General features: G+C 44.7%; 1 protein-coding gene across 1 annotated transcript in view; it reads left to right on the top strand.

Moving 5' to 3' along the window:
* The first annotated feature begins 1,122 nt into the window (after positions 1 to 1,122).
* The window catches only part of LOC122927741 (alpha-protein kinase 3-like), a 139,416-nt gene continuing 113,598 nt past the window's right edge, over positions 1,123 to 26,940 (top strand). Inside the window, exon 1 of the mRNA XM_044279877.1 lies at positions 1,123 to 1,261. The gene's annotated coding sequence lies outside the window, so the exon portion shown is untranslated. The remainder of the gene's footprint in view (positions 1,262 to 26,940) is intronic.

The raw sequence follows: 26,940 nt of genomic DNA, 5'->3' as shown, positions 1-26,940 counted from the left end.
GGAGCTCTGGCACAGCACGGCACTGCGCGGTGAGAGGCCACCGGACGAAAAAGTCGGACTTGCAGTACTTTTCGGCCGTCAGCCTTTCACCGCACACTGCCGTGCTGCACCGGAGCTCCGTCCCCGTTCCCATTATAGTCAATGGGGATGGAGTGACGGCAAGGCGAAATAGCGGCAGGACGGATCCAACAGGCTGAACAGCCAGTCGGAACCGTCCTGCCGCAAGTGTGAAACTACTTGCAAGTGTGAAACTGCTCATGGCGGTGGGAGATCTAGGATGTGTGTTTGGGTGGGAACTCTGGAAGGGGTGGTGGGAGCATGTGATAGATATGTGGGGGCTGGGGGGGCCCATACATTTTATTTGCTATGGGGCCCATGCATTTCTAGCTACGCCCCTAGATGCAGGTCCCAGAGTTGGGACCAGACATTGGTGACATATCTTAGAAAAGTCCAAGATGGTCCAATCCCTTTAAAGAGCGGAAGGAGCTGTGCAGATTGATATCTAGTTGTGTGGGAAAAGATTCAGTATACGTTTTTTGCTCTCTCTTTATAGTCCAGTGGGCGGTCTTATCCGTGATTGACAGCTGTATCTTTATATATGTAATGCTGCCAATTATTCAGTGAGACTTCCCACTGGATTTAGACGCATAGAAAGATTATAGAAAGTTGTACTGAATCTTTTCTGTATCAATGTGCTCATCTTCTCCTGCTCTATAACATGCAGCTGGTAGATTAGATAGCACTTTCATTGTGATGGTTCCTCTTTAACATTGATATAACAAAATGAAATACTTGTGATTTTTGTAAATGTTCCTTTGATAACTTTTAAGCACGTGGATTTGCTGTTTACACCTATTTCACTTCCCACAGAAAAGCTACAAGCAACATTGCAAAATACATTGTACGTGATGTCTAGTAAATTGATGTGCCCATTACTCAAACACAGTAAACAAAAGCGGTCTACCAAAACATGTTGCGTATGGCAGCGTCTTCCATGCATTTACCCTCCCCCAGTAATATCCAGTCACTTCCCAAGCTACTGAGACCTCCTGGAAAATGTGACCGTCCCTGTGCGTGGATGTCTATAAATAGAAGGTGGGCAGCACATGCCATGAGTGACAGCTGCTGCTGGGGATTTGGCCAGTGGGTAGGAAAGAATCAGTTCAGGGCTGAGGTTCAGCAAACATACAATATTTACCTGCTTCCTCTGGAATACCTCTGCTCATCTTGTCTGAAGAGCTGATGCTCTAATCTCTGCACGGTAAGTTCTGCTTTGGGTTTCTGGGCTACTATTGAAGCAGATAAGTTACAGTTTATTTTAGTCAAGATGTTTTGCTCTTATCTGCGGTTTTACTAACGGGTTAAAATATTGAGAAACTTTTGAAGGCTTTTGATATAGTCTTAGAGGTCCTTCTTCATGTTCCTTGACTGTTTACATTGTTAGATATGGGTTTCCAAAAAGTTGCAAAGGAATATACACCCAGCTAGGCTGATAATAGTCAAGTTTCATCTTACTCCCATGTATTAGTTCACTGTGGCATACTCAGATTACTTCGAAGTACCTATGAAATGATTTACCTCTGTAGATAAATTGTCTGATTTATACAATTATCCGTTAGTTTACTTGTAATTGCCTTATTAAAATGTTAATACCTATTTTTAGCCTCTTGAATATAGGAAAGCAGTTACTTTTATCCTGTCCCTTTAAGGACACCCTCCTGTTATCTTAGTTGAAAGAGATTGTGATAGCAAACAGGGGCTGGAGAAGCACAGGCATGAGAAACTCTAAGATAGATAGAAATAGGAATATGGTGAGTCTAGGTTTCTGAAGAGAATAAAAATGCAGTATCGCCTATAAAATTCAGTGCATATCTCTAGTATTAAATGTTCTGAAGGAAATATAGAGGCTGGTGTATGAAAAGTGTACAGGTATGCACAAAGATGTCTCCTAGGCTTTAGGGTTCAGGTTCCTATAAGATGGTAGTAATGATGAGCGAACTTGTGTCTTCAAGTTCGGCGTACAAGGTTCGGCTTCGGATTATCTAAGAATTTCGTTATGGACTCCGCCATCACGGACCATAACTCATGGACAGTTGTAGCGGATTCCAGATAACGGAATTCTTAGATAACCCGAACCTTGTACGCCAAACTTGAAGACACACGTTTGCTCATCACTAGACGGTAGCTATTTTCTTTCTTAAGTTTTTCCATGCTTCAAAATGTTGGCTAAACTTTTATAAATGCGACATAATAGTAATTTTCAAAAGGTTCTTAGTTTTGTCAGGAATCTCCTGGAACAGCATATCATAGCCCGATATTATATATGACCCTAATCACATGGGAGAAAATAATTTCAATTTGCCGGCTATTATGTCTGGTACTGAAATGCTTATGTGCATATATGGCGTCATTTATCAAACTGGTGTAAAGTAGAACTGACTTAGTTGTCCATAGCAACCAATCAGATTCCACCTTTCATTTGTGACAGCTCCTTTGGTCGCAAGACTTTATCCATACTCTGTAATTTTGTATTGGTTATTTACTTATATTGCAGGTTTGATATTGATCATTGAGAGATACTGCACTGCCCAATATATGGGCAAATATTGAGCACAGAAACCCATCAGGTCTCTCAGTAAGAGACAGGTCTGTATGAAGTAAATCTGATAAAAGTGTGAGCATTACATCATTGTAGAATGGTTTCTGAAATCTAATCCTAAAATTACATGTGATGCATTCTTGCTAGTCAGTAGACATCAGCTGATATGAGCTCAAGTGGTCTTATCATCAAATGTTTTCTATACATGGAACCATAGGTTGATAATGTGAGGGAAACTCCACGTGCTGAGGAAGTAAAAATTCCAGTGTTCATTGCTTATGAGAAGGTGTCAAGTCACTTAGGAGAGGAATTTGTAGTTCCCAGATTTTAAAAGAACCTACCGAAACGTAATTCCATCATTAAACGTCTTCTACAACGCTGGAATTCACTAATGATGATATCGGTGACCTGAGAAGAACGGTTGTAACTGTCTATCTATTAGCAGAATATACAGTTAGGTCCATATATATTTGGACAGAGACAACATTTTTCTAATTTTTGTTCTGTACATTACGAAAATGGATTAAAGCATTTTTTAAACTGAATGCCTTCATTTCAGGGGCTCAAAAGTAATTGGACAAATTAAATAATTATAAATAAAATGTTAGTTTCTAATACTTAGTTGAAAACCCTTTGTTGGCAATGACTGCCTGAAGTCTTGAACTCATGGACATCACCAGACGATGTGTTTCCTCCTTTTTAATGCTCTGCCAGGCTTTTACTGCAGCGGTTTTCAGTTGCTGTTTGTTTCTGGGCCTTTCTGTCTGAAGTTTAGTCTTTAACAAGTGAAATGCATGCTCTATTGGGTTCAGATCAGGTGACTGACTTGAACATTCAAGAATATTCCACTTCTTTGCTTTAATAAACTCCTGGGTTGCTTTGGCTTTATGTTTTGGGTCATTGTCCATCTGTATTATGAGACGCCGACCAATCAGTTTCGCTGCATTTGGTTGGATTTGAGCACACAGTATGTATCTGAAAATCCCAGAATTCATCCGGCTGCTTCTGTCCTGTGTCACATCATCAATAAACACTAGGGACCCAGTGCCACTGGCAGTGGCGTACACACAATCCATGGGGCCCCGGTGCGAAACTGATCTATGGGGCCCCCTCCCCGTCGCCCCCCCCCCCCCCAACCTGCCTCCTAGCCCCCCCCCCCACTACCTCCCCTACCAGTGGTGTAACTATAGTGTTATGGGCCACAGTGCAAACATTTTTTCAAAGAACCGGCAGATTTTTTTACTAAGGGCTCTTTCCGTGCGGCTAATCCGCGGCGTGACTGAGTGCCAAGCCCCATTCTAGACAGCAGAGACACGGAGCAGTGACATGATTGACTGTGATCTTTTTACTACAAAATCACGGTGACAACTTTATGTCTCTGTGATTTTGTAGTAAAGAGATCACAGAGAGGCACGGAGCATAATCAGTCATGTTAATGCTCTGTGTCTCTGCTGTCCGGAACGGGGCTTGGCTCTCATTTACGCAGCGGATTCCTCGCACGGGATCCGCTTGTGTTAAAGAGCCCTAAGCCCAATGCATGGCTACACTCACCTAGTCCTAATAAAATCTGGTCCTACCTCATCCAGGGTGTCGCTGGCGTCGGCGTGATGTCCGCTGGATCCAGAACAAGGTCCCTGTGGTGAGAAAAAAAGAATAATCACATAAGGAAGGGATGGTGACTGCCCCTGTGAAATCACCAGCTGGCCTGTAAGACTGAGCCATGCCAATGTGTAGCAGGGTAATCTAGGACATTTCCCCTAAGTGCAACCACACGGTACTAATGCCCACCTTGTGGCCCCTCACAGTAGTTATGCCCACCTTTGTTCCCGTCACAGTAATTATGCCCAGATATGTGCCCCCTCATAGTAGTTATGCCAAATATGTGTCCCCTTACAGTAGTAATGCCAGATTATGTGCCCCCTCACAGTATTAATGCCAGACTATGTGCCCCTCACCTAGTAATGCCAGATTATATGCCCCTTACAGTAGTAATGCCAGATTATGTGCCCCTCACAGTATTTATGCTCAGTTATGTGCCCCCTCAATATAAATATGCCCACATATGTGCCCCCTCAGAGTGGTTATGCCAGATTACGTGTCCTCTCACAGTAATAATGTCAGATTATGTGCCCCTTCACAGTATTTATGCCCGGTTATGTGCCCCCTCAAAGTAAATTTGCCCAGATATGTGTCCCCTCAGAGTGGTTATGCCAGATTATGTGCCCCTCACATTAGATATGCTCACATATGTGCCCCTCACATTGGTTATGCCAGATTAGGCTCCTTTCACGCTAGCGTTCGTCGGTCCGCTCGTGAGCTCCGTTTGAAGGAGCTCACGAGCGGACCCGAACGCCTCCGTCCAGCCCTGATGCAGTCTGAATGGAGCGGATCCGCTCAGACTGCATCAGTCTGGCGGCGTTCAGCCTCCGCTCCGCTCGCCTCCGCACGGCCAGGCGGACAGCTGAACGCTGCTTGCAGCGTTCAGCTGTCCGCCTGGCCGTGCGGAGGCGAGCGGATCCGTTCAGACTTACAATGTGTGTCAATGGGAACGGATCCGCTTGAAGATGAGCCCATATGGCTCAATCTTCAAGCGGATCCGTCCCCCATTGACTTTACATTGAAAGTCTGAACGGATCCGCTCAGGCTGCTTTCACACTTAGAATTTTTTCTAAGTTATTAATGCAGACGGATCCGTACTGAACGGAGCCTCCGTCTGCATTAATATGATCGGATCCGTTCAGAACGGATCCGATCGAACGCTAGTGTGAAAGTAGCCTTACATGCCCCGTCACAGTAGTTATGCCTTCATATGTGCCCCCTCATAGTTATGCCTTTATATGTGCCCCCTCACAGTAGTTATGCCATATTAGGTGCCCCCTCAAATTAGTTATGGCAGATTAGGTGCCCCTCAGTAGAGATGCCAACTTTTGTGCCCCCTCACTCTAGTTGTTCCCATCAATCCCCCCCCTCTGCCCCTCTGCCCCTCTGCCCCCTGCCCCTCTGCCCCCTGCCCCTCTGCCTCTCTGCCCCTTTGCCCCCCTGCCCCCCTGCCCCCAGTCTGCAGCATTAGAAAAAAAAATTCTTACATACTTACCTTCTTCCCTGATGAGAGTAGGCAGCTTGCCGGGTTTTTAGGTCTCCTCCCACAGTGACAGGCAGCAGCGCGATCTGGGGCCAGCAGGGGGAGCTCCTGAGCTCTGAAGATCAGTGAAGCAGGGAGCAGAGAGGTTTCCCTGCTTCACTATAGAAACGGAACTGCCGGCCGTGTGTGTGTGAGTGCGTGCCCCCCCCCCCCCCTCCCTTACTTGACCCTCCGGCCCCCCCACCCCCCATATTATACATGTAATGGTGGCATGGAGCGCTCTGATGGGGCCCGAAATTGCCACTGTACTTCATGCCGGGCCCCACCAGAGCGCTCCATTACATGTGAGTACAGCGGGAGCCCTGCCAGCGGCCTGGGGGGGGTCCACAGGCGGCCGGGCCCCCTGGAGTGCCGGGCCCGGTCGCAACTGCGACCCCTGCGACCCTGGTATGTACGCCACTGGCCACTGGCAGCCATGGATCCCCAAGCCATCACACTGCCTCAGCCGTGTTTGATCATGAGCTGTACCATGGCTTCACCTTACTTTTTTCTTTCCATCATTCTGGTAGAAGTTGATCTTGATTTCATCTGTCCAAAGAATGTTCTTCCAGAAGTGTGCTGTTTTTTTAAGATGCTTTTTTAGCAAAGTCCAATCTAGCCTTCTTATGCTTGAGGCTTATGAGTGGCTTGCACCGTGCAGTGAACCCTCTGTATTTACTTAGTATTTATTTAGATTTGGGTATTGATATGCCTATATCCTGGAGAGTGTTGTTCACTTGGTTGGCTGTTGTGAAGGGATTTCTCTTCCCCATGGTAATTATTCTGTGATCATCCACTATCCGTCTTCGAGGGGCGGCCAGGTGTTTTTGCATTGTTGAGGTGACCAGTGCTTTCCTTCTTTCTCAGGATGTACCAAACTGTAGATTTTGCCACTCCAAATAGTGTAGAAATTTCTCGGATGATTTTTTTTCTGTTTTCGCAGATGAAGGATGGCTTGTTTCACCTGCATGGAGAGCTTCTTTGACCGCATGTTTACTTCTCAGCAAAATCTTCAAAATGCAAGCACCACACTTCAAGTCAACTCCAGGCCTTTTATGTGCTTAATTGAGAATGAAATAATGAAGGCATTGCCCACACCTGCCCGTGAAACAGCCTTTGAGTCAATTGTCCAATTACTTTTGGTCCCTTAAAAACAAGATGCCTAGGAGCGGAAACTCCTAAACCCTTCATCCAATTTTATTGTGGATACCTCAAATGAAAGCTAAAAGTCTGGACTTTTGTCCATTATATAACTATAACTTGAATATGTTTTAGTAAACAGGTAATAAAAACAAAATTTGTGTCAGTGTCCAAAAATATGGACCTAACTGTATTACTCCTATGACACTTTGGGGGAAGTTCTATAGTTCACAAACAAACTGCCCTCTGTCGTGTCTTTGTAAGAGCCTGTAAAGATGAGCAAATGGGCATAGGTTTGCCCGGGAACGGATTGGCCATAGACCCTACAGGGAAATTTCCCAGTGGGCCGATGCCTTGGGAGGCCACCCAAGCCCTCTTCACGGCCGTCAGCCAGGTACATAATGATCTGATTCTCTCCTATGCACCTGGCCAGCAGGTGCCCTCCTGAATTCAACTGTATCGCCATTCTCAGTGGCGCAGATGGCAGTATTTTGTGCTGCACTGTGGTATTTGGTTCTGCTGGGGTGGTATACTGTTCTGCACTATGGTATTGCTGGCTCTGCCTACTTCTGTTCTCTCTGCCTACATATATTGGTCCTGCCTACTTGTGTTGTCCTAACTTGTGTGAGTTTGGATCCACCTGCAACATGGGGCCACTTTTAGTTTTTTTTCCCAGGGCTGCTTTAAGTTCCCTGTCCGCCCCTGGGTTTGCCATATGGCAGTATGACGTATGGCAGTACTCTGTTATGTTATAATTATGGAAAGAGGTTAAGAGCTCATCACCACAAATGTGCCTCCATATTACAGTACTACAACTAGATGTATATGGCTATGAAAAGCCACAATGAGAAACATTATTAAGATGAGGGGCAGACTAACTGATTGACCTAAATTTCAGTAGCAGTTCATATACCTAGTCTTATAGTATGGATTAAAACTATGAAAGAAAGAGTAATGAAAAACTATGAAAGAAAAAACATGCGAAAATGCCATAACCTAAATAAAAATGAAAACTGCATATGTTTGTGTCACTGCTAAGCAGCAGCAGATGTGGGCATTGGGGACAACACTGTGGCGGTCATTTATCAAACTGGTGTAAAGTAGAACTGGCTTAGTTGCCCATAACAACCAATCAGCTTCCAGCTTTTATTTTGGACAGCTCCTTTGGAAAATTAAAGGAGGAATCTGATTGGTTGCTATGGGCAAGTTTGATAAATGATCCCCTGTATCTGTACATTTATGTGCAGATCTGGCACTGAAGTACAGAAGAGGCTTATTTGTACTGTACATGCCTTTTGTAGCTTTGGTCCCAAGAACCACAAGAAAAAGATTGATGGTTGAGACCCAGGTAAACATTTTGGGGGAGATTTATAAAAACTGGTATATAGTAGAACTGGCTTAGTTGTCCATAGCAACCAATCAGATTCCACCTTTCATTTTCCAAAGGATCTCTGAAAAATGAAAGGTGGGATCTGATTTGTTGCTATGGGCAACTAAGCCAGTTTTCCTTCATACCAGTTTTGATAGAAGGGGAGCAACCAAGGGTGTAACAAATAACCACGGGCCCAGAGTAAAAAATAATAATAATTGGTGTGGGCCCCCAGTTTATCATGACTATTTCCTGGATTGTGCACATTGTGTGTGTATAGGGACAGTGCACACAGTGATGTTACCATATTCTACTCAGTGATGATACAATGCAGTAATTATACAGTGATGTCACACTACAGGCAGAAAGCATAGTACAGTAATAACATGTACCTGTTTCCTCCCTGCACAGTCAAAAACATATAATGATGTCATATGCATGTGTGATGCATACATGATGCACAATACAGGAATGACATAGTGATGTCACAACATGGGAATAATGCAAAAAGTGATGTCATAGAGAAGAGATAATGTACACAGCAGGGGTAACAGTGGGGCTCTATAGTAAAACCTAGACTTCTGCAGCATTCAGTATTTCATGACACCTTACATTACTTCATTACCAACTCCACGGCATGTTTGAAGGATTATGGGCCCCAACAACTGCTATTCCTACTACCCTGGTAGCCACGCCTGTAGCACTGGGTAATAAGTTGTCGCTGTATGATCAGTAAGGCCTCGTTCACAAAAATGATACTGATTGTGTCAGGGTGCGTTTAGTGAAACTCGCACCATTTCGCAAGCAAGTTCAGTTAGTTTTGTCTGCAATTGCGTTCAGTGTTTCAGTTTTTTGCGCAGGTGCAATCAATGATCACGCATGTGAAAAAAGTTGAAGGTTTACAAACAGCATCTCCTAGCAACCATCAGTGAAAAACGCATTGCATCAGTTTTTCACTAAAGCCCCATTCACTTCTATGGGGCCCGGGCTGCATGAAAAACGCAGAATGTAGAACATGCTGCAATTCTTACACAGAACTGATGTGTGAAAAAAAAAACGCTTATGTACACAGACCTATTCAAATGAACATGTCAGGATTCAGTGCAGGTGCTATGTGTCCACTTCACGGAAAACTCGGTCGTGTGAAAGGGGCAGATTTTTGTTTTTTATATAAATGCCACAGCAGTATAGCACATTTAATACCAACTGAAACCCTATTGTGATGTCATAAGATGCTATGTCACAGTTATCTGATGGAGACGCAGCTTTGATGTTACAGTAACGTATCTGGCAAAACATGGTTGTGGCACTGGAAAAAAAAAACTATTACAAATGTAGACATTGACAAATTTGACATAAGGCCAAATGGAAGGCAGGGTCAGCAATACCATAGAGTAAAATACCGTCCCATCAGAACCATATACCACAGTGCAGTTTCACAATATATTGCGAAAAAAAGTGGTCTGTCTGTGGTCCCCATCAATAGCTGCCATTTTCTGTCTTCCTCCAGTTGTCTCTGATTAAGATATGGAGCAGGTGACTTAGGAGGTGAGATGTGGGCCACAGCAGTTGAATTCAGGAGGACAAGTGTGGTCGCTGGCCGGGGACATGAGTACCTGATTCTCACAACGTTAATTACTGTTGAGAGCTCATTATGTACCCGGTCAGCGACAGAGAGGAGGGCTTGAGTGGCCCCCTGAGCCCCATGAGCATCGGCCCACTGGGAAATTTCCCTGTAAGACCTATGGCCAATCCGCCCCTGTGTCACGGAAGGTGTACAGGAAACTAGAAGACACAAAATGAATATCCGACTCACTGGATCCAAAACTAAGGAACAAAAGGGAGAGCCCTGCATCAGACCTGGCTCTCTCCCTGACTGCTCAGCCTATGCGAAAATCCCAATGGTAGATGATCGCATATCCTCGTACCTCAACTGTATAACACCTGAACACCCTATAATAGTGAGGGGACACGGCCACCGGCTCCCTACACTTGATACGGAGGGAGTCAGGGTCACCTGGGATCCAGCAAACAGAAAAACACAAATTAATGAACAAAACTTATCTGTAGAAGACTCAGAAGTAGGATCAGCATGCACACACTCCAGGAAGGAATATAAACCGCAAAGTGAAGCAGTCTGGGAAGGAATTTAAAGGGATGCAATCAGTGCAACTACATGACAGCTGAGAGAGGCTAACGAGATGAGAAAATGAAAGCAAAACAAAAAGAAGCTCAAGGAGGAGGTTCTGAAAGACATCTGTCAGAGCTTCTCAGATGTCTGGTGGTGACAGTACCCCTCCTTCTACGAGTGGACTCCGGACACTCAGAGCCCACCTTCTCAGGATGGGACCTATGGAAAGCCCTGATGAGACGAGTGGCCTTAATGTCCGTCACTGGACCCACATCCTCTCCTCAGGACCATAACCCTCCCAATGAACGAGGTACTGGAGAGAACCACGGACAACACGAGAATCCACAATCCTAGAGACCTGAAATTCAAGATTACCATCAACCACAATCGGAGGAGGAGGCAAAGACGAGGGTACAATGGGTTGGACATAAGGTTTTAATAAGGACTTATGAAAAACATTATGGATCTTCCAAATCTGAGGAAGATCAAGACGGTAGGGAACAGGATTGATGACGGACAAGATTTTGTAAGGCCCAATAAATTTAGGACCCAACTTCCAGGAGGGAACCTTCAATTTGATATTCTTAGTAGACAACCACACCAGATCACCAACATTCAGGTCCGGACCAGGCACACGTCTCTTATCCGCCACACGCTTATATCTCTCACTCATGCTCTTTAGATTATCCTGAATCTTTTGCCAAATAGATGACAACGACAAGGAGAATCTGTCCTCATCAGGTAAACCAGAAGACCCCTCTCCAGAGAATGTCCCAAACTGCGGATGAAACCCATATGCACCAAAAAATGGTGACTTATCAGAGGACTCCTGACGACGGTTATTTAAATCAAACTCAGCAAGGGACAAAAAAGAACACCAATCCTTCTGATTCTCCGCCACAAAACAGCGCAGATATGTCTCCAGATTCTGATTGACGCGCTCTGTCTGGCCATTCGACTGCGGGTGGAAAGCAGAAGAGAATGACAACCGAACCCCCAAGCGAGAACAGAAAGCTTTCCAGAATCTGGAAACAAACTGCGTGCCCCTATCAGAGACTATGTCTGAAGGAATACCATGCAATTTGACAATGTGATCAATAAATGCCTGCGCCAGCGTCTTAGCATTGGGCAAGCCAGGAAAAGGGATGAAATGCACCATTTTGCTAAAACGGTCCACCACCACCAGAATCACAGTCTTCCCCAAGGAACGAGGTAGGTCTGTAATGAAGTCCATGGACAGATGTGTCCAAGGTCGGAAAGAATGGGTAAGGGAAGGAGAGGACCTGATGGCCGTGAATGAGGGACTTTGGCACGAGCGCAGGTCTCGCAGGCTGCCACAAAACCCTCAACCGACTTACGAAGCGCCGACCACCAGAATCTCCGAGCGATGAGATCCACTGTGGCTCTTGCCCCCGAGTGCCCAGCAAGGACAGGATCGTGGTGTTCCTTAAAAATCTTGTGTCTTAAAGCGAGAGGCACAAACAACCTCCCAGGAGGACAAAGATCAGGAGCCTCTGACTGAGCTACCTGAACCTCTGCCTCCAATTCAGGATAAAGAGCAAAGACCACCACACCTTCAGCCAAAATGGGACCCGGGTCGTCAAAATTCCCACCTCCCGGAAAACAACGTGACAGGGCATCTGCCTTCACATTCTTAACCATAGGGTGGAACGTGACAACAAAATTAAACCTGGAAAAGAACAAAGACCATCGGGCCTGTCTCGGGTTCAGACGCTTGGCTGACTCCAAGTAGGCCAGATTCTTATGGTCAGTAAACACAGTAATAGGGTGTCTGGCTCCCTCTAGCCAATGGCACCATTCCTCAAAATCCAACTTGATGGCCAACAACTCCCTATCTCCCACATCGTAATTTCTCTCTGCGGAGGAGAGTTTCTTCGAGAAAAAGGCACACGGTCGCCATTTGGCAGGAGAGGAACCCTGAGACAAGACCGCACCCATACCCACCTCAGAAGCATCAACCTCAACTATGAAGGGTAGAGAAATATCAGGTTGTACCAAGATGGGAGCGGAAGCAAAACTCTCCTTGATATTAGAAAAGGCCTTACGCGCCTCTACTGACCAGGAAGAAAAATCTACCCCCTTTCTGGTCATATCAGTGAGTGGTTTAACAATAGAGGAATAATTCAAAATAAACTTCCTGTAATAATTGGCAAAGCCCAAAAAACGCATCAGCGCCTTCTGATTCTCAGGAAGCTCCCACTCAAGCACAGCGCGGACCTTCTCGGGGTCCATGCGAAAACCAGAAGCGGAGAGAAGAAACCCCAGAAATTGAATTTCTGGAACCGCAAACACACATTTTTCCAGTTTAGCGTACAATTTATTCTCCCGCAGGATGAGCAAGACCTGACGTAAGTGTTCCTTATGAGTTTTGAAATCAGGAGAAAAAATCAAAATGTCATCTAGATACACTAATACAAATTTCCCCATTAAATGATAAAAAATGCTGTTCACAAAATGCTGAAAGACGGCTGGAGCATTCATCAAACCAAAAGGCATAACCAAATTCTCAAAATAGCCCTCAGGGGTATTGAAGGCCGTCTTCCATTCGTCTCCTTCTTTGACCCTGACCAGGTTGTATGCCCCTCTTAGATCCAACTTGGAAAAAACTTTAGCCCCAACAATCTGGTTAAACAGGTCCGGGATCAAAGGAAGCGGATAAGGGTCACAAATTGTGATACTGTTCAGCTCCCTGAAATCCAGACATGGTCTTAAGGAACCATCTTTTTTCTTAACAAAGAAAAAACCAGCGGCAACAGGTGACTTCGAGGGTCGTATGTGTCCCTTTCTCAGACTCTCAGAGTTATAAGCACGCATATTGACCCTTTCAGGTTGGGAGAGATTGTATAAACGAGATTTAGGCAGCTTGGCGCCTGGGGTGAGATTAATAGGGCAATCGTACTCCCTGTGTGGGGGCAAGTCCTGAACACCACTCGAAATGACATTCGAAAATTCAGAGAGAAAAGATGGTACAGTCTTAGTAGAAACCTCAGAAACAGATGTCGTGAGGCAATTCTCTCTGCAAAAGTCACTCCACCCATTTATTTGCCTCGCTTGCTAATCAATGGTGGGGTTATGTTTAGTGAGCCAGGGTAGCCCCAACACAAGAGGAGTAGGCAACCCGCTAAGGACGAAACATGACCCATCCTCAACATGAGCATCACTCACAATCAAACGGATATTGTGAACTATGCCCTTTAACGATTTCTGAGAAAGTGGAGCGGAATCAATAGCAAAAACAGGCATATCCTTTCCCAAAGTGCATACCTGGAAACCATGAGTTATAGCAAATTGATTATCAATAAGATTGACAGCTGCTCCACTATCTACAAAAATCTCACAAAAAATGTTATTGCTCTCTAGCGCCACCCTGGCAGGTAGGACAAAACGGGAATTACAAGCAAATGGAAAACCTTCAATTTCCGCATCAACCTTGCCAATGGTAACTGATGGAACATTTTTAAAGGATTTTTTTCTTTTAGTTTCTTTATTACTCTCAAAAGACTGTCTGAATCTCCTAGAGCAGTGATGGTGAACCTTTTAGAGACCGAGTGCCCAAACTGCAACCAAATACCCACTTATTTATCGCAAAGTGCCAACACAGCAATTTAATCTGAATACCAACATAGTATATCTTCCATGTACTTTATCATTTAGCTATAATAGCTTAATAGCCTACATTTAGTGTGCTGCCTGTGCTGTTCATAGTGGGTCCTGTGCTGATAAATGGCAGGAAAAGTCTAAAGCATATTGGTACGCCATAGACTTTTTCCAAGCCGCTGGTGCCCACAGAGAGGGCTCTGAGTGCCGCCTCTGGCACCCGTGCCATAGGTTCGCCATCACTGTCCTAGAGGGACAAACATTTGCCAAATGATTTATACCCCCACAACAGAAACAAACCTTCCTATGAGGACTGAATCTTCCACTGTCAGAGGCAATCAAACCGAGCTGCATGGGCTCCTGCTCAGAAGGAATTGAGAGCGACTGAGACCCCTGTGCAGTGAATGAGACCGCCGCACTGTCCTGGGACTGAGTATGACAGGAAGGAGTGATCTCTCCTCTCTCTCTAAGACGCCTGTCAATACGAATGGACCGAGACATGGCAGAGTCCAAGGAGGTAGGTCTCTCATGAAAGGCAAATGCATCTTTCAATCCCTCTGAAAGACCATGGCAAAATTGACTTCGGAGTGCAGCATCATTCCAACCAGTATCAGCTGCCCATCTCCGAAATTCTGAGCAGTATATCTCTGCGGATTGTTTACCCTGACATAAAAGACGTAGTCTAAACTCAGCCAGTGCAATACGATCCGAATCATCATATATCTGACCCAGGGCTAAAAAGAATTCATCCACTGAACGGAGGGGCCGTGCCCCCACCGGCAGCGAAAAGGCCCAGGACTGAGCGTTATCCCTGAGCAGCGAGATGATGATCCCCACCCTCCGTTCCTCATCACCAGAGGAATGGGGAAGTAGGCGAAAAATGGAGTTTGCAAGCCTATCTAAAACGAACAAAATTCTCACTACCCCCGGAGAACGTATCCGGGAGCGAGATGTTAGGCTCAGAACAAACTCCATGAACGCAAGCTGAACCGGTCACCTGAAACTGGGAAAGAGTCTTACGGAGATCTGCTACCTCCAATGAAAGACCCTGCATGCGTTCAGTCAAAAGTAAAACCGGATCCATGCTTGAGACGGTTTTGGCGGTTTATAATGTCACGGAAGGTGTACAGGAAACTAGAAGACACAAAATGAATATCCGACTCACTGGATCCAAAACTAAGGAACAAAAGGGAGAGCCCTGCATCAGACCTGGCTCTCTCCCTGACTGCTCAGCCTATGCGAAAATCCCAATGGTAGATGATCGCATATCCTCGTACCTCAACTGTATAACACCTGAACACCCTATAATAGTGAGGGGACACGGCTACCGGCTCCCTACACTTGATACGGAGGGAGTCAGGGTCACCTGGGATCCAGCAAACAGAAAAACACAAATTAATGAACAAAACTTATCTGTAGAAGACTCAGAAGTAGGATCAGCATGCACACACTCCAGGAAGGAATATAAACCGCAAAGTGAAGCAGTCTGGGAAGGAATTTAAAGGGATGCAATCAGTGCAACTACATGACAGTTGAGAGAGGCTAACGAGATGAGAAAATGAAAGCAAAACAAAAGGAAGCTCAAGGAGGAGGTTCTGAAAGACATCTGTCAGAGCTTTTCAGATGTCTGGTGGTGACACCCTGGTTGTGATGTCACCAAACTTTCTGTCTCTGTCACTGAAACTTTTTGTCAAAACTTGGTTGTGATGTCATAGTAGCTTATCTCAAAGAAACAGCATGATGTCACAACAGTTACACAAGTTGCAATATTACAGCTTAGCAGCCAATCAGAGTTCAGTTTTCATTTTTATTGGTTGTTGTACACAATATTAACACAGAAGGCCCACTATTGTCTTTCTATTTTAGACCCGGAATGCAATTATCATAAAAGCATAGCTTATAATGAAATAGGAGACAGCAAGGAACGACAGAGCAGTATTATAACTTACACCCACATTGTTCCTGGAGCATACATTTAGAAGTGTTTGACAACTTTTTCTGGTGTTGGACTGCATTAGGATTGAATAAATCATCTTCACAAAATCTGTTTCTTCCTTTAAACATGAATCAAAATTTTCTTGATGGATTTGACCCTTCCAGACCCTTGATATGATTAAGTCTTGGAATGTGCCACCTCATGGACCATGCATTGATGAGTCATAGCTGTAACCTAGAGACCTTCAAAACAGTCTTTAAGGAACTCTTTACATGCCTTGATGGAAATATAGCCTTGCCGAAGCACAAGTGTGTCAGGAATAGAGCAGTCAGTGGTTTGGTCATTATGAGTCACTTATTTATTCACCTGTCACCTTCCCTTGCTACTGGCTACAGTATAACGGCCCATGGCCACATGTAACTATAGTACAATACACAAATTGTGAAGAACATTCAACAGTGTGTAATTGTGAACGATTGTGTAAGCTTTTCTCTAGATATAGTATTACATGTTGTAAAATTGTAATGTATCATGTCATTTTTTTTTTTTTGTAGGACCAAGTTTGTTTGGTCCCAAATAATCTGACTATTTTACTAATTATGTACATGTGGTAGTTAATGGTCTGAATTCTTCTTTCTTGTGCCATCAAAAAACATGTTGGGCAATCTAATCTTTTGTGACAAATAGTGTTATTTTAACACAATATTTTTTATAGTATTTTTTATTTTCTTTTTTTACTTTTTTTAGGTTTACTAAAGTATTTGAATGCCAGACTGGCAGGGTTTCTGGACCCGTAGGGGCAGTCCCTGTATGGCCTTCACTTACTGGAACTTTGCAAAAAGACATGTCGGAAACAATTTATCAGTTTGGGGTCAAGTATTTGGACTTCAAGCCTGAGAATGCGCAAGTGAATTTTACTCAAAAGCTTAACATGATGTACTTAGGATACGTTAACATGTCCAGTATGCCTGTTCCAGCGGCCTGATCCGGCACAAGTGGAGTCTGAAACCCGTCTGGAAAACGGCCTGATCACCGGCGGACCCCATTACTGTAGAATGCTCGAACAGCTTGCTGGATCAGCTGCCCCAGATTTCAACGTCCCCATAGTGCAAATGCAGTACCTCAGACCTGGCGGTATCTGCAATTGTGCTATGTAATGTTATTTATATTTTATATTGTAATGTTATATACATAAGAAATGGTTGGCATTAGGAATGGAACTTACCATCCTATTCCACCCCTCTTGGTGGGAGAGGGCTGGCCCTACTTTCTACCAGGATGGGAGCTCTAAAGAGTTCTAAAGAAAACTAGCTAGGCTAGTGAGGACATTTGCTCCCGCTCCAAGGGTCTTTAGAACCACAGAATCAGTTCAACTGTGAGAAACACTTCTCCAGGGAGACTGAAGGTCCAGGACCATGGATGTTCTTTGCAGCTACAGCACCACAGTCATCGGAGTGACCAACAACTAAAGATTCACAGATCCTACTGGAGGTGAGGGGAGAACATGTTAAAACAACCCTCACCATAGCACGGCTTGGGCAAGCCCAAAAGCCTGTATTTATTCAAGAGGACACCTATAGCTATAGCTGCTAGATCATACCCATAGCAAAGTGAAATCAGAAGAGAGAAGGAGTGCTATTGTCTGCCATCTTGCCTGCCACCATACCTCGTCAGCTAGGGAGAGAGACAAGGCACCAAGTACAGGCAACAGATATACTGTAACTCATGCTTTGCACTCAGTAAAGAATAACGTTTGATGTCCTTCTACATCTTCCTGATTCTTTCACAACACAACATCTCATGACGGCCACTACCACTACCATCCTCTGCACCAGCTCCTCATGGGGCTATCTGCATAAAGGAACCATTAAAAACTAATTTATTGCTAGTACATCTCAATTCCAGCCGATGTTCTGCTGACAGATTTGCATAATGAGGGCACATTGGAATTTGAATTCTGCCCAGCTTTACATCTGGACTACTGGAATGCATCTCCTTGCACAGGATTTGAGTTAGTAAGAATATATTAAAAACTTTTAATGCAGTTCCCCTAATTTTTTACATAGGGTCGACAGTGGTGAACTATGCTCCATTAAAAGCTGACCATAGACTGACTCAAAAGCACAAAAAAAGCATTTGCATTAGGCCTCATCCACATTTCCATGTCAGTGACATGTCTGTGAGAAAAAAAGCGTACGTGTTTCATCCGTGAAGATGAAAATCCACTATTTTACAGATCTGCACGTGTGAAATTCAAGTTTAATATATACAGCTTTCATATTCTGTTACTAAAAAAACACACTTTTTGGGCAATATACAACATCTGGATTAGTCAGTGTGGAATTTAAGCAAGAAATACAGCCATAATTTTCTGGGTTTTTAAAAACACACTTTTTTGCCAAAATACCCAATTTTACAGCCCTTGCAGCATCAGCATGTGTGAAATTCAAGGGTTATATACTGCTGTCATATTCAGTTATTAAACATACACCCAGTTTGGGCAAAAATCTTAAATTGCGGCCTGGTCTGGATCAGTATGTGTGAGATACACCCTTTACATACTGTGGTTCTATTCAGTTATTTGAAATACAGCCATTTTGGGCAAACAAATTTAATTGCGGCCTAGTCTGGATCAGTCGGTGTGTGAGATACACCATTTATATACTGTCGTTATATTCTGCTATTAATAAAACACCCTTTTTTGGGCAAAATACACAATTTTTATGCCATTGCAGCATCAGCACGTTTGAAATTCAAGGGTTATATACTGCCGTCATATTCAGTCATTAAACAAACACCCATTTTGAGCAAAAAAGTTTATTTTGCAGCCTTTGCTGGATATGTCATTGTGAGATACACCCTTTACATACTGTGGTTCTATTCAGTTATTAAACAAACACCCATTTTGGGCAAAAAAATGTAATTGCAGCCTAGTCTGGATCAGGGCGTGTGAGATACACCCTTTACATACTGTTGTTCTATTCTGCTATTAATTAAACACCCATTTAGGGCAAGATCCTAAATTTGAGAAATATGAGGAGAGCGTCAAATAAGAGACGTGGCCCAGGTCGTGGTGCTGCTGGTGGAGCTCCTGATTGAGGGAGAGGACGTGGTCGATCTGTGCCAGCTACATGCACAAGTGAAACCCCTTCCTGAGGTGCGGGTAAGCGACAGAACCTGCAGCTGTATTTGGTCGGCCTAATGAGGCTCTACGAATGGTGAGGCCTGAACAAGTACAGGCGATAGTAGATTGGGTTGCTGACAGTGCCTCCAGTTCCTTCACATTGTCTCCCACCCACTCTCCTGCTGAAACATCAGAGTTGGCACCTGCAGCCGATGTCCATCAGTCTTTCACCTCACCCCCTTGCAAATCAGCCAAGCAGTCTGAGCCCCAAGTCATGCAGCAGTCTCTTCTGCTTTTTGATGACTTTGTTAGCAGGGTTTCCCAGGGCCATCCACCTATCCCTGCCCCAGAAGTGAAAGAGATTGAGTGCACCGATGCCCAACCACTTATGTTTCAAGATGAGTACATGGGAGGACCATCGCAGCACATCTCGGATGATGACAAAACACAGGTGCCAACTGCTGGGGCTTTCGAAAGTGTGCAGACCGACAAGGAGGGCAGGGGTGAAGACTGGGTGGAAGATGATGTGGAGGACGATAAGGTCATCGACCCCACATGGAATCAAGGTCATGCGAGTGACCTGTGTAGTTCGGAGGAAGAGGCGGTGGTCGCACAGAGCCACCAGCACAGCAGAAGAGGGAGCAGGGTGCAAAAGCGGAGCGGCCATCCCCTAGACAGTATGCCTGCTACTGCCCACCGCAGCAAGGGACCGAGCACACCAAAGCCAGCTCCAAGGAGTTCCCTGGCGTGGCAGTTCTTCAGACAATGTGCTGACGACAAGACACGAGTGTGCAATCAGAGCCTGAAGCGAGGCCTAAACGTTCTCAACCTGAGCACAACCTGCATGACCAGGCATCTAAGTACTAAGCACGAGTTGCAGTGGAGTGGACACCTCAAAAACCAAGAAAGGTCTCTGGCTCCTCCTGCTTCCTCTTCTGCTGCAGTCTCGGCCTCTTCATCCACCTCTGGAGTGACAGTGCACCTGCAAACAGAGGATCTGCCAGCAACACCACCACCTGGGTCACCAAGCATCTCCACAATGTCCCACGGAATCGTTCAGCTCTCCATCTTCCAAACACTGTAGAGGAAGACGAAGTACCCCCCTACCCACCCGCGATCCCTAGCCCTGAATGCCAGCATTTCTAAATTACTGGGCTTTGAAATGCTGTCATTCCGTCTGGTGGAGACGGATAGTTTCAAAGGCCTTATGGCGGTGGCTGTTCCACAGTACGTTGTGCCCAGCCACCACTACTTTTCCAGGCGAGCCACCCCTTCCCTGCACAACCAAGTGGGGGATAAAATCAGGTGTGCACTACGCAACGCCATCTGTTGCAAGGTGCACCTCACTACGGATACGTGGACCAGTAAGCACGGTCAGGGACGTTATATCTCCATAACGGCACACTGGGTAAAAGCAGTGGTGACTGGGCCTGAGGCGGATAGCAGTTTGGCGAATGTCCTTCCACCACCGAGGATTTCAGGGTGCTTCAGTTTGCCTCCTGTTGCTTCCTCCACCTACTCCGCTTCCTCATCCTCTACCGGCTCCTCATCCGGTCAGCGCAACACCTTCACCACCAACTTCAGCACAGCCAGGGGTAAACGACAGCAGGCAGTTTTAAAACTTATCTGTTTGGGGGTCAAACCCCACACCATGCAAGAGCTGTGGACGGGCCTTGAATAACAAACCGATGAGTGGTTGGTGCCAGTGAGCCTCAAGCCCGGCCTGGTAGTGTGCGATAATGGCCGAAATATCGTAGCAGCACTGGGACTAGCCGGTTTGACGCACATCCCTCGCCTGGCGCATGTGCTGAATTTGGTGGTGTAGAGATTCCTTAAAAATTACCCCAATTTGTCAGAGATGCTACATAAAGTGCGGGCCATTTGTGCGTGCTTTTGGCGTTCTCACCCTGCTGCTGCTCGCCTGTCAGCGCTGCAGTGTAACTTCGGCCTTCCCGCTCACCGCCTCATATGTGTCATGGTCTTACCTTCTTGCTGTTCTCCTTCATTTGACATGTGCTGGCGGCCATCTTGGTTTCTGGGTTTCTTGTAGCCTCCCACCCTGCGGCTTCTCCTTCCCACTGGGAGGAGCTGGATGCCTAGCTCATATATATAGGAGGTCTGTGGCTTCAGTTCCTTGCTTGGTCCTCCTGTGTTCACATGCTTCTAAGACTGCTGCTGCTTCTGGTTCCTGATCCTGGCTTCGTCTGACTACCCTGCTGGTTCCTGATCCAGGCTTCGTCTGACTACCCTGTTGGTTCCTGATCCAGGCTTCGTCTGACTACCCTTCCGGTTCCTGACCTCTGGCTTCGCAAGACCCTGCTTCGGTTTAGCCATCCGTTTGGACTTTTGCCTTACAGCTTGATTTTCAATAAAGCCCTCTTATTTCCACTTACCTCTTGTTGTACGTCTGGTTCATGGTTCCTTGACAATATGCGACGTGCCCACAAGGTGGAACTCCACCTTGGACATGCTGGCCAGACTGTGTGAGCAGCAGCAGGCGATAGTGGAGTTTCAGCTGCAGCACGCACGGGTGAGTCGCTTGGTGGAACAGCACCACTTCACCACCAATGACTGGGCCTCCATGCGAGACCAGTGTTCCTTGTTGCGCTGTTTCGAGTACTCCACCAACATGGCCAGTGCTGATAATGCCGTTCTCAGCGTAACTATCCCACTTCTATGCCTCCTTGAAAAAAACACTGCTGCCGATGATGGAAGAGGATGTGGCACAGGAGGAGGAGGAGGAAGAGGGATTCACAAGTGGCTCCGAGGGTGGGTTCCTGCACCCACAAACGCCAGGTACACAATTGTCCAGCCAGGGCACAGTTCTGGAGGATGACGAGGTGGAGGATGAGAAGGAGGAGATGGAGGAGGAGGTACCATGTTCACATCAGGGTGGCACCCGGACCAGCTCATGGCCATCACTGGTGCGTGGCTGGGGGGATACAGAGGACACAGACGATACACCTCATACAGAGGACAGATTTTAGTTGCCTCTGGGCAGCCTGGCGATTACATGCTGCAGTGTCTCCGCAACGACTGCCGAGTTGCCCACATTCTAACTTGTGCTGATTACTGGGTGGCCACACTGCTGGATCCCTGTTACAAGGACCAAGTACCGTCCTTAATTCAGTCACTGGAGCGTGATCGCAAGATGCGCATGTACAAGCGCACGCTGGTAGACGCGCTGCTGGTGGCATTCCTACCTGACAGCGGGGGCACAGTGGAAGCACAAGGCGAAGGCAAAGGAAGAGGTCGCCAATGCAGCTGGGGCACCGCCAGCACCTCAGAAGGCAGGGTTAGCATGGCCGAAATGTGGAAAAGCTTTGTCAGCACGCCACAACAACCAGCACCACCAGCTGATATGGAACGTCTTAGCAGGAGGCAGCATTTCACCAACATGGTGGAGCAGTATGTGTGTACTGAATGACGGGTCTGCCCCCTTCAACTTCTGGGTCTCCAAATTGGGCACATGGCCTGAGCTTGCCCTTTACGCCTTGGAGGTGCTGGCCTGCCCTGCAGCCAGTGTATTATCTGAACATGTGTTTAGCACGACAGGGGGCATCATCACAGACAAGCGCAGCCGCCTGTCCACAGGCAATGTAGACAAGCTCACGTTCATTAAAATGAACCAGGCATGGATCACACAGGACTTGTTCGTACCTTGTGCAGAATAGACATGTATACCGGCCTTAACCAGCCATTCTTATACTGCAGCGCAATTGCTCATTCTTGTATTTTGGATATTTCACACTCTTTTGGGGTGTATCCTAATTAAAAAAATAAATAAAAATTAAAACAAAAAAACTGTGTTGGCTACCTCGTCCTCCTCCACCGCCGCTTCCACCTACCCCGCTACGTCCACCGCCTCCTCAAACTCCTACTCCATATGGAACTCCACCTCATAAATCAATTTTTTTTTATTATTTGTACAAAGTTTATTTTATTTTATGTCATTTCACTACTTTTTTGGGTGAGATTCACCAATTTTTGGGTGTGATGTACCACTGCTATACCTAGTAGACAGGTAAAAAAAAAATATGAATTTGTCTGTTACATTTTCAGTTTAAATTCACAAATTTTTGGGTGCACTATTCCCCTCCTCTACCTAGTTGACAGCTTAATAAATTTCAATAATTTTTCTTTTACATTTTCGGGTTACAATAAACAATTTTTTTCTGTCATAGACCCCTGCTCTACCAAGTAGACAGGTTAATAAATTTATGTAATTTTTCTGTTACATTCTTGGGTTGACATTCCACATTTGCGCTTCAATAATTTGTCCCACATTTGCGCTTTTCTAATTTTTCCCACATCTGCGCTTCAATAATTTGTCCCACATTTGCGCTTCAATAATTTGTCCCACATTTGCGCTTCAATAATTTGTTCAACATTTGCGCTTCAATAATTTGTCCCACATCTGCGCTTTACTAATTTGTCCCACATTTGCGCTTTACTAATTTGTCCCACATTTGCGCTTCAATAATTTGTCCCACATTTGCGCTTTACTAATTTGTCCCACATTTGCGCTTCAATAATTTGTCCCACGTTTGCGCTTCAATAATTTGTCCCACATTTGCGCTTTACTAATTTGTCCCACATTTGCGCTTCAATAATTTGTCCCACGTTTGCGCTTCAATAATTTGTCCCACATTTGCGCTTTACTAATTTGTCCCACATTTGCGCTTTACTAATTTGTCCCACATTTGCGCTTTACTAATTTGTCCCACATTTGCGCTTTACTAATTTGTCCCACATTTGCGCTTTACTAATTTGTCCCACATTTGCGCTTCAATAATTTGTCCCACATTTGCGCTTCAATAATTTGTCCCACATTTGCGCTTCAATAATTTGTTCAACATTTGCGCTTCAATAATTTGTCCCACATTTGCGCTTCAATAATTTGTTCAACATTTGCGCTTCAATAATTTGTCCCACATCTGCGCTTTACTAATTTGTCCCACATTTGCGCTTTACTAATTTGTCCCACATTTGCGCTTCAATAATTTGTCCCACATTTGCGCTTTACTAATTTGTCCCACATTTGCGCTTTACTAATTTGTCCCACATTTGCGCTTCAATAATTTGTCCCACGTTTGCGCTTCAATAATTTGTCCCACATTTGCGCTTTACTAATTTGTCCCACATTTGCGCTTTACTAATTTGTCCCACATTTGCGCTTTACTAATTTGTCCCACATTTGCGCTTTACTAATTTGTCCCACATTTGCGCTTTACTAATTTGTCCCACATTTGCGCTTTACTAATTTGTCCCACATTTGCGCTTCAATAATTTGTCCCACGTTTGCGCTTTACTAATTTGTCCCACATTTGCGCTTTACTAATTTGTCCCACATTTGCGCTTTACTAATTTGTCCCACATTTGCGCTTTACAAATTTGTCCCACATTTGCACTTTACTAATTTGTCCCACATTTGCACTTTACTAATTTGTCCCACATTTGCGCTTTACTAATTTGTCCCACATTTGCGCTTTACTAATTTGTCCCACATTTGCGCTTTACTAATTTGTCCCACATTTGCGCTTTACTAATTTGTCCCACATTTGCGCTTTACTAATTTGTCCCACATTTGCGCTTTACTAATTTGTCCCACATTTGCGCTTTACTAATTTGTCCCACATTTGCGCTTTACTAATTTGTCCCACATTTGCGCTGTACTAATTTGTCCCACATTTGCGCTTTACTAATTTGTCCCACATTTGCGCTTTACTAATTTGTCCCACATTTGCGCTTTACTAATTTGTCCCACATTTGCGCTTCAATAATTTGTCCCACATTTGCGCTTTACTAATTTGTCCCACATTTGCGCTTTACTAATTTGTCCCACATTTGCGCTTTACTAATTTGTCCCACATTTGCGCTTCAATAATTTGTCCCACATTTGCGCTTTACTAATTTGTCCCACATTTGCGCTTCAATAATTTGTCCCACGTTTGCGCTTCAATAATTTGTCCCACATTTGCGCTTTACTAATTTGTCCCACATTTGCGCTTTACTAATTTGTCCCACATTTGCGCTTTACTAATTTGTCCCACATTTGCGCTTCAATAATTTGTCCCACGTTTGCGCTTCAATAATTTGTCCCACATTTGCGCTTTACTAATTTGTCCCACATTTGCGCTTTACTAATTTGTCCCACATTTGCGCTTTACTAATTTGTCCCACATTTGCGCTTTACTAATTTGTCCCACATTTGCGCTTTACTAATTTGTCCCACATTTGCGCTTTACTAATTTGTCCCACATTTGCGCTTTACTAATTTGTCCCACATTTGCGCTTTACTAATTTGTCCCACATTTGCGCTTTACTAATTTGTCCCACATTTGCGCTTCAATAATTTGTCCCACATTTGCGCTTTACTAATTTGTCCCACATTTGCGCTTCAATAATTTGTCCCACGTTTGCGCTTCAATAATTTGTCCCACATTTGCGCTTTACTAATTTGTCCCACATTTGCGCTTTACTAATTTGTCCCACATTTGCGCTTCAATAATTTGTCCCACGTTTGCGCTTCAATAATTTGTCCCACATTTGCGCTTTACTAATTTGTCCCACATTTGCGCTTTACTAATTTGTCCCACATTTGCGCTTTACTAATTTGTCCCACATTTGCGCTTTACTAATTTGTCCCACATTTGCGCTTTACTAATTTGTCCCACATTTGCGCTTTACTAATTTGTCCCACATTTGCGCTTTACTAATTTGTCCCACATTTGCGCTGTACTAATTTGTCCCACATTTGCACTTTACTAATTTGTCCCACATTTGCGCTTTACTAATTTGTCCCACATTTGCGCTTTACTAATTTGTCCCACATTTGCGCTTTACTAATTTGTCCCACATTTGCGCTTTACTAATTTGTCCCACATTTGCGCTTTACTAATTTGTCCCACATTTGCGCTTTACTAATTTGTCCCACATTTGCGCTTTACTAATTTGTCCCACATTTGCGCTTTACTAATTTGTCCCACATTTGCGCTTTACTAATTTGTCCCACATTTGCGCTTCAATAATTTGTCCCACATTTGCGCTTTACTAATTTGTCCCACATTTGCGCTTTACTAATTTGTCCCACATTTGCGCTTTACTAATTTGTCCCACATTTGCGCTTTACTAATTTGTCCCACATTTGCGCTTTACTAATTTGTCCCACATTTGCGCTTTACTAATTTGTCCCACATTTGCGCTTTACTAATTTGTCCCACATTTGCGCTTCAATAATTTGTCCCACATTTGCGCTTTACTAATTTGTCCCACATTTGCGCTTTACTAATTTGTCCCACATTTGCGCTTTTCTAATTTGTCCCACATTTGCGCTTTTCAAATTTTTCCCACATTTGCGCTTCAATAATTTGTCCCACATTTGCGCTTTACTAATTTGTTCCACATTTGCGCTTCAATAATTTGTTCAACATTTGCGCTTCAATAATTTGTCCCACATCTGCGCTTTACTAATTTGTCCCACATCTGCGCTTTACTAATTTGTCCCACATCTGCGCTTTACTAATTTGTCCCACATCTGCGCTTTACTAATTTGTCCCACATCTGCGCTTTACTAATTTGTCCCACATCTGCACTTTACTAATTTGTCCCACATCTGCACTTTACTAATTTGTCCCACATTTGCGCTTCAATAATTTGTCCCACATTTGCGCTTCAATAATTTGTCCCACATTTGCGCTTCAATAATTTGTCCCACATTTGCGCTTCAATAATTTGTTCAACATTTGCGCTTTAACAGCTTTTCCCACATTTTCGCTCAATACAAAAAAAATTTAATCCATTTATCTCCTTTGGATGTGGTCTCTCTTTCTCACGCTCCCTCTCCGGCATGGAACCCTGATTCGCCGATAACTGTGATCAACATGGTAGACTCAGAAAAGA

Source organism: Bufo gargarizans, chromosome 2, assembly GCF_014858855.1.
Source record: "Bufo gargarizans isolate SCDJY-AF-19 chromosome 2, ASM1485885v1, whole genome shotgun sequence".
NCBI lineage: Eukaryota > Metazoa > Chordata > Amphibia > Anura > Bufonidae > Bufo > Bufo gargarizans.
This window is presented reverse-complemented; position numbering and strand designations above follow the sequence as displayed.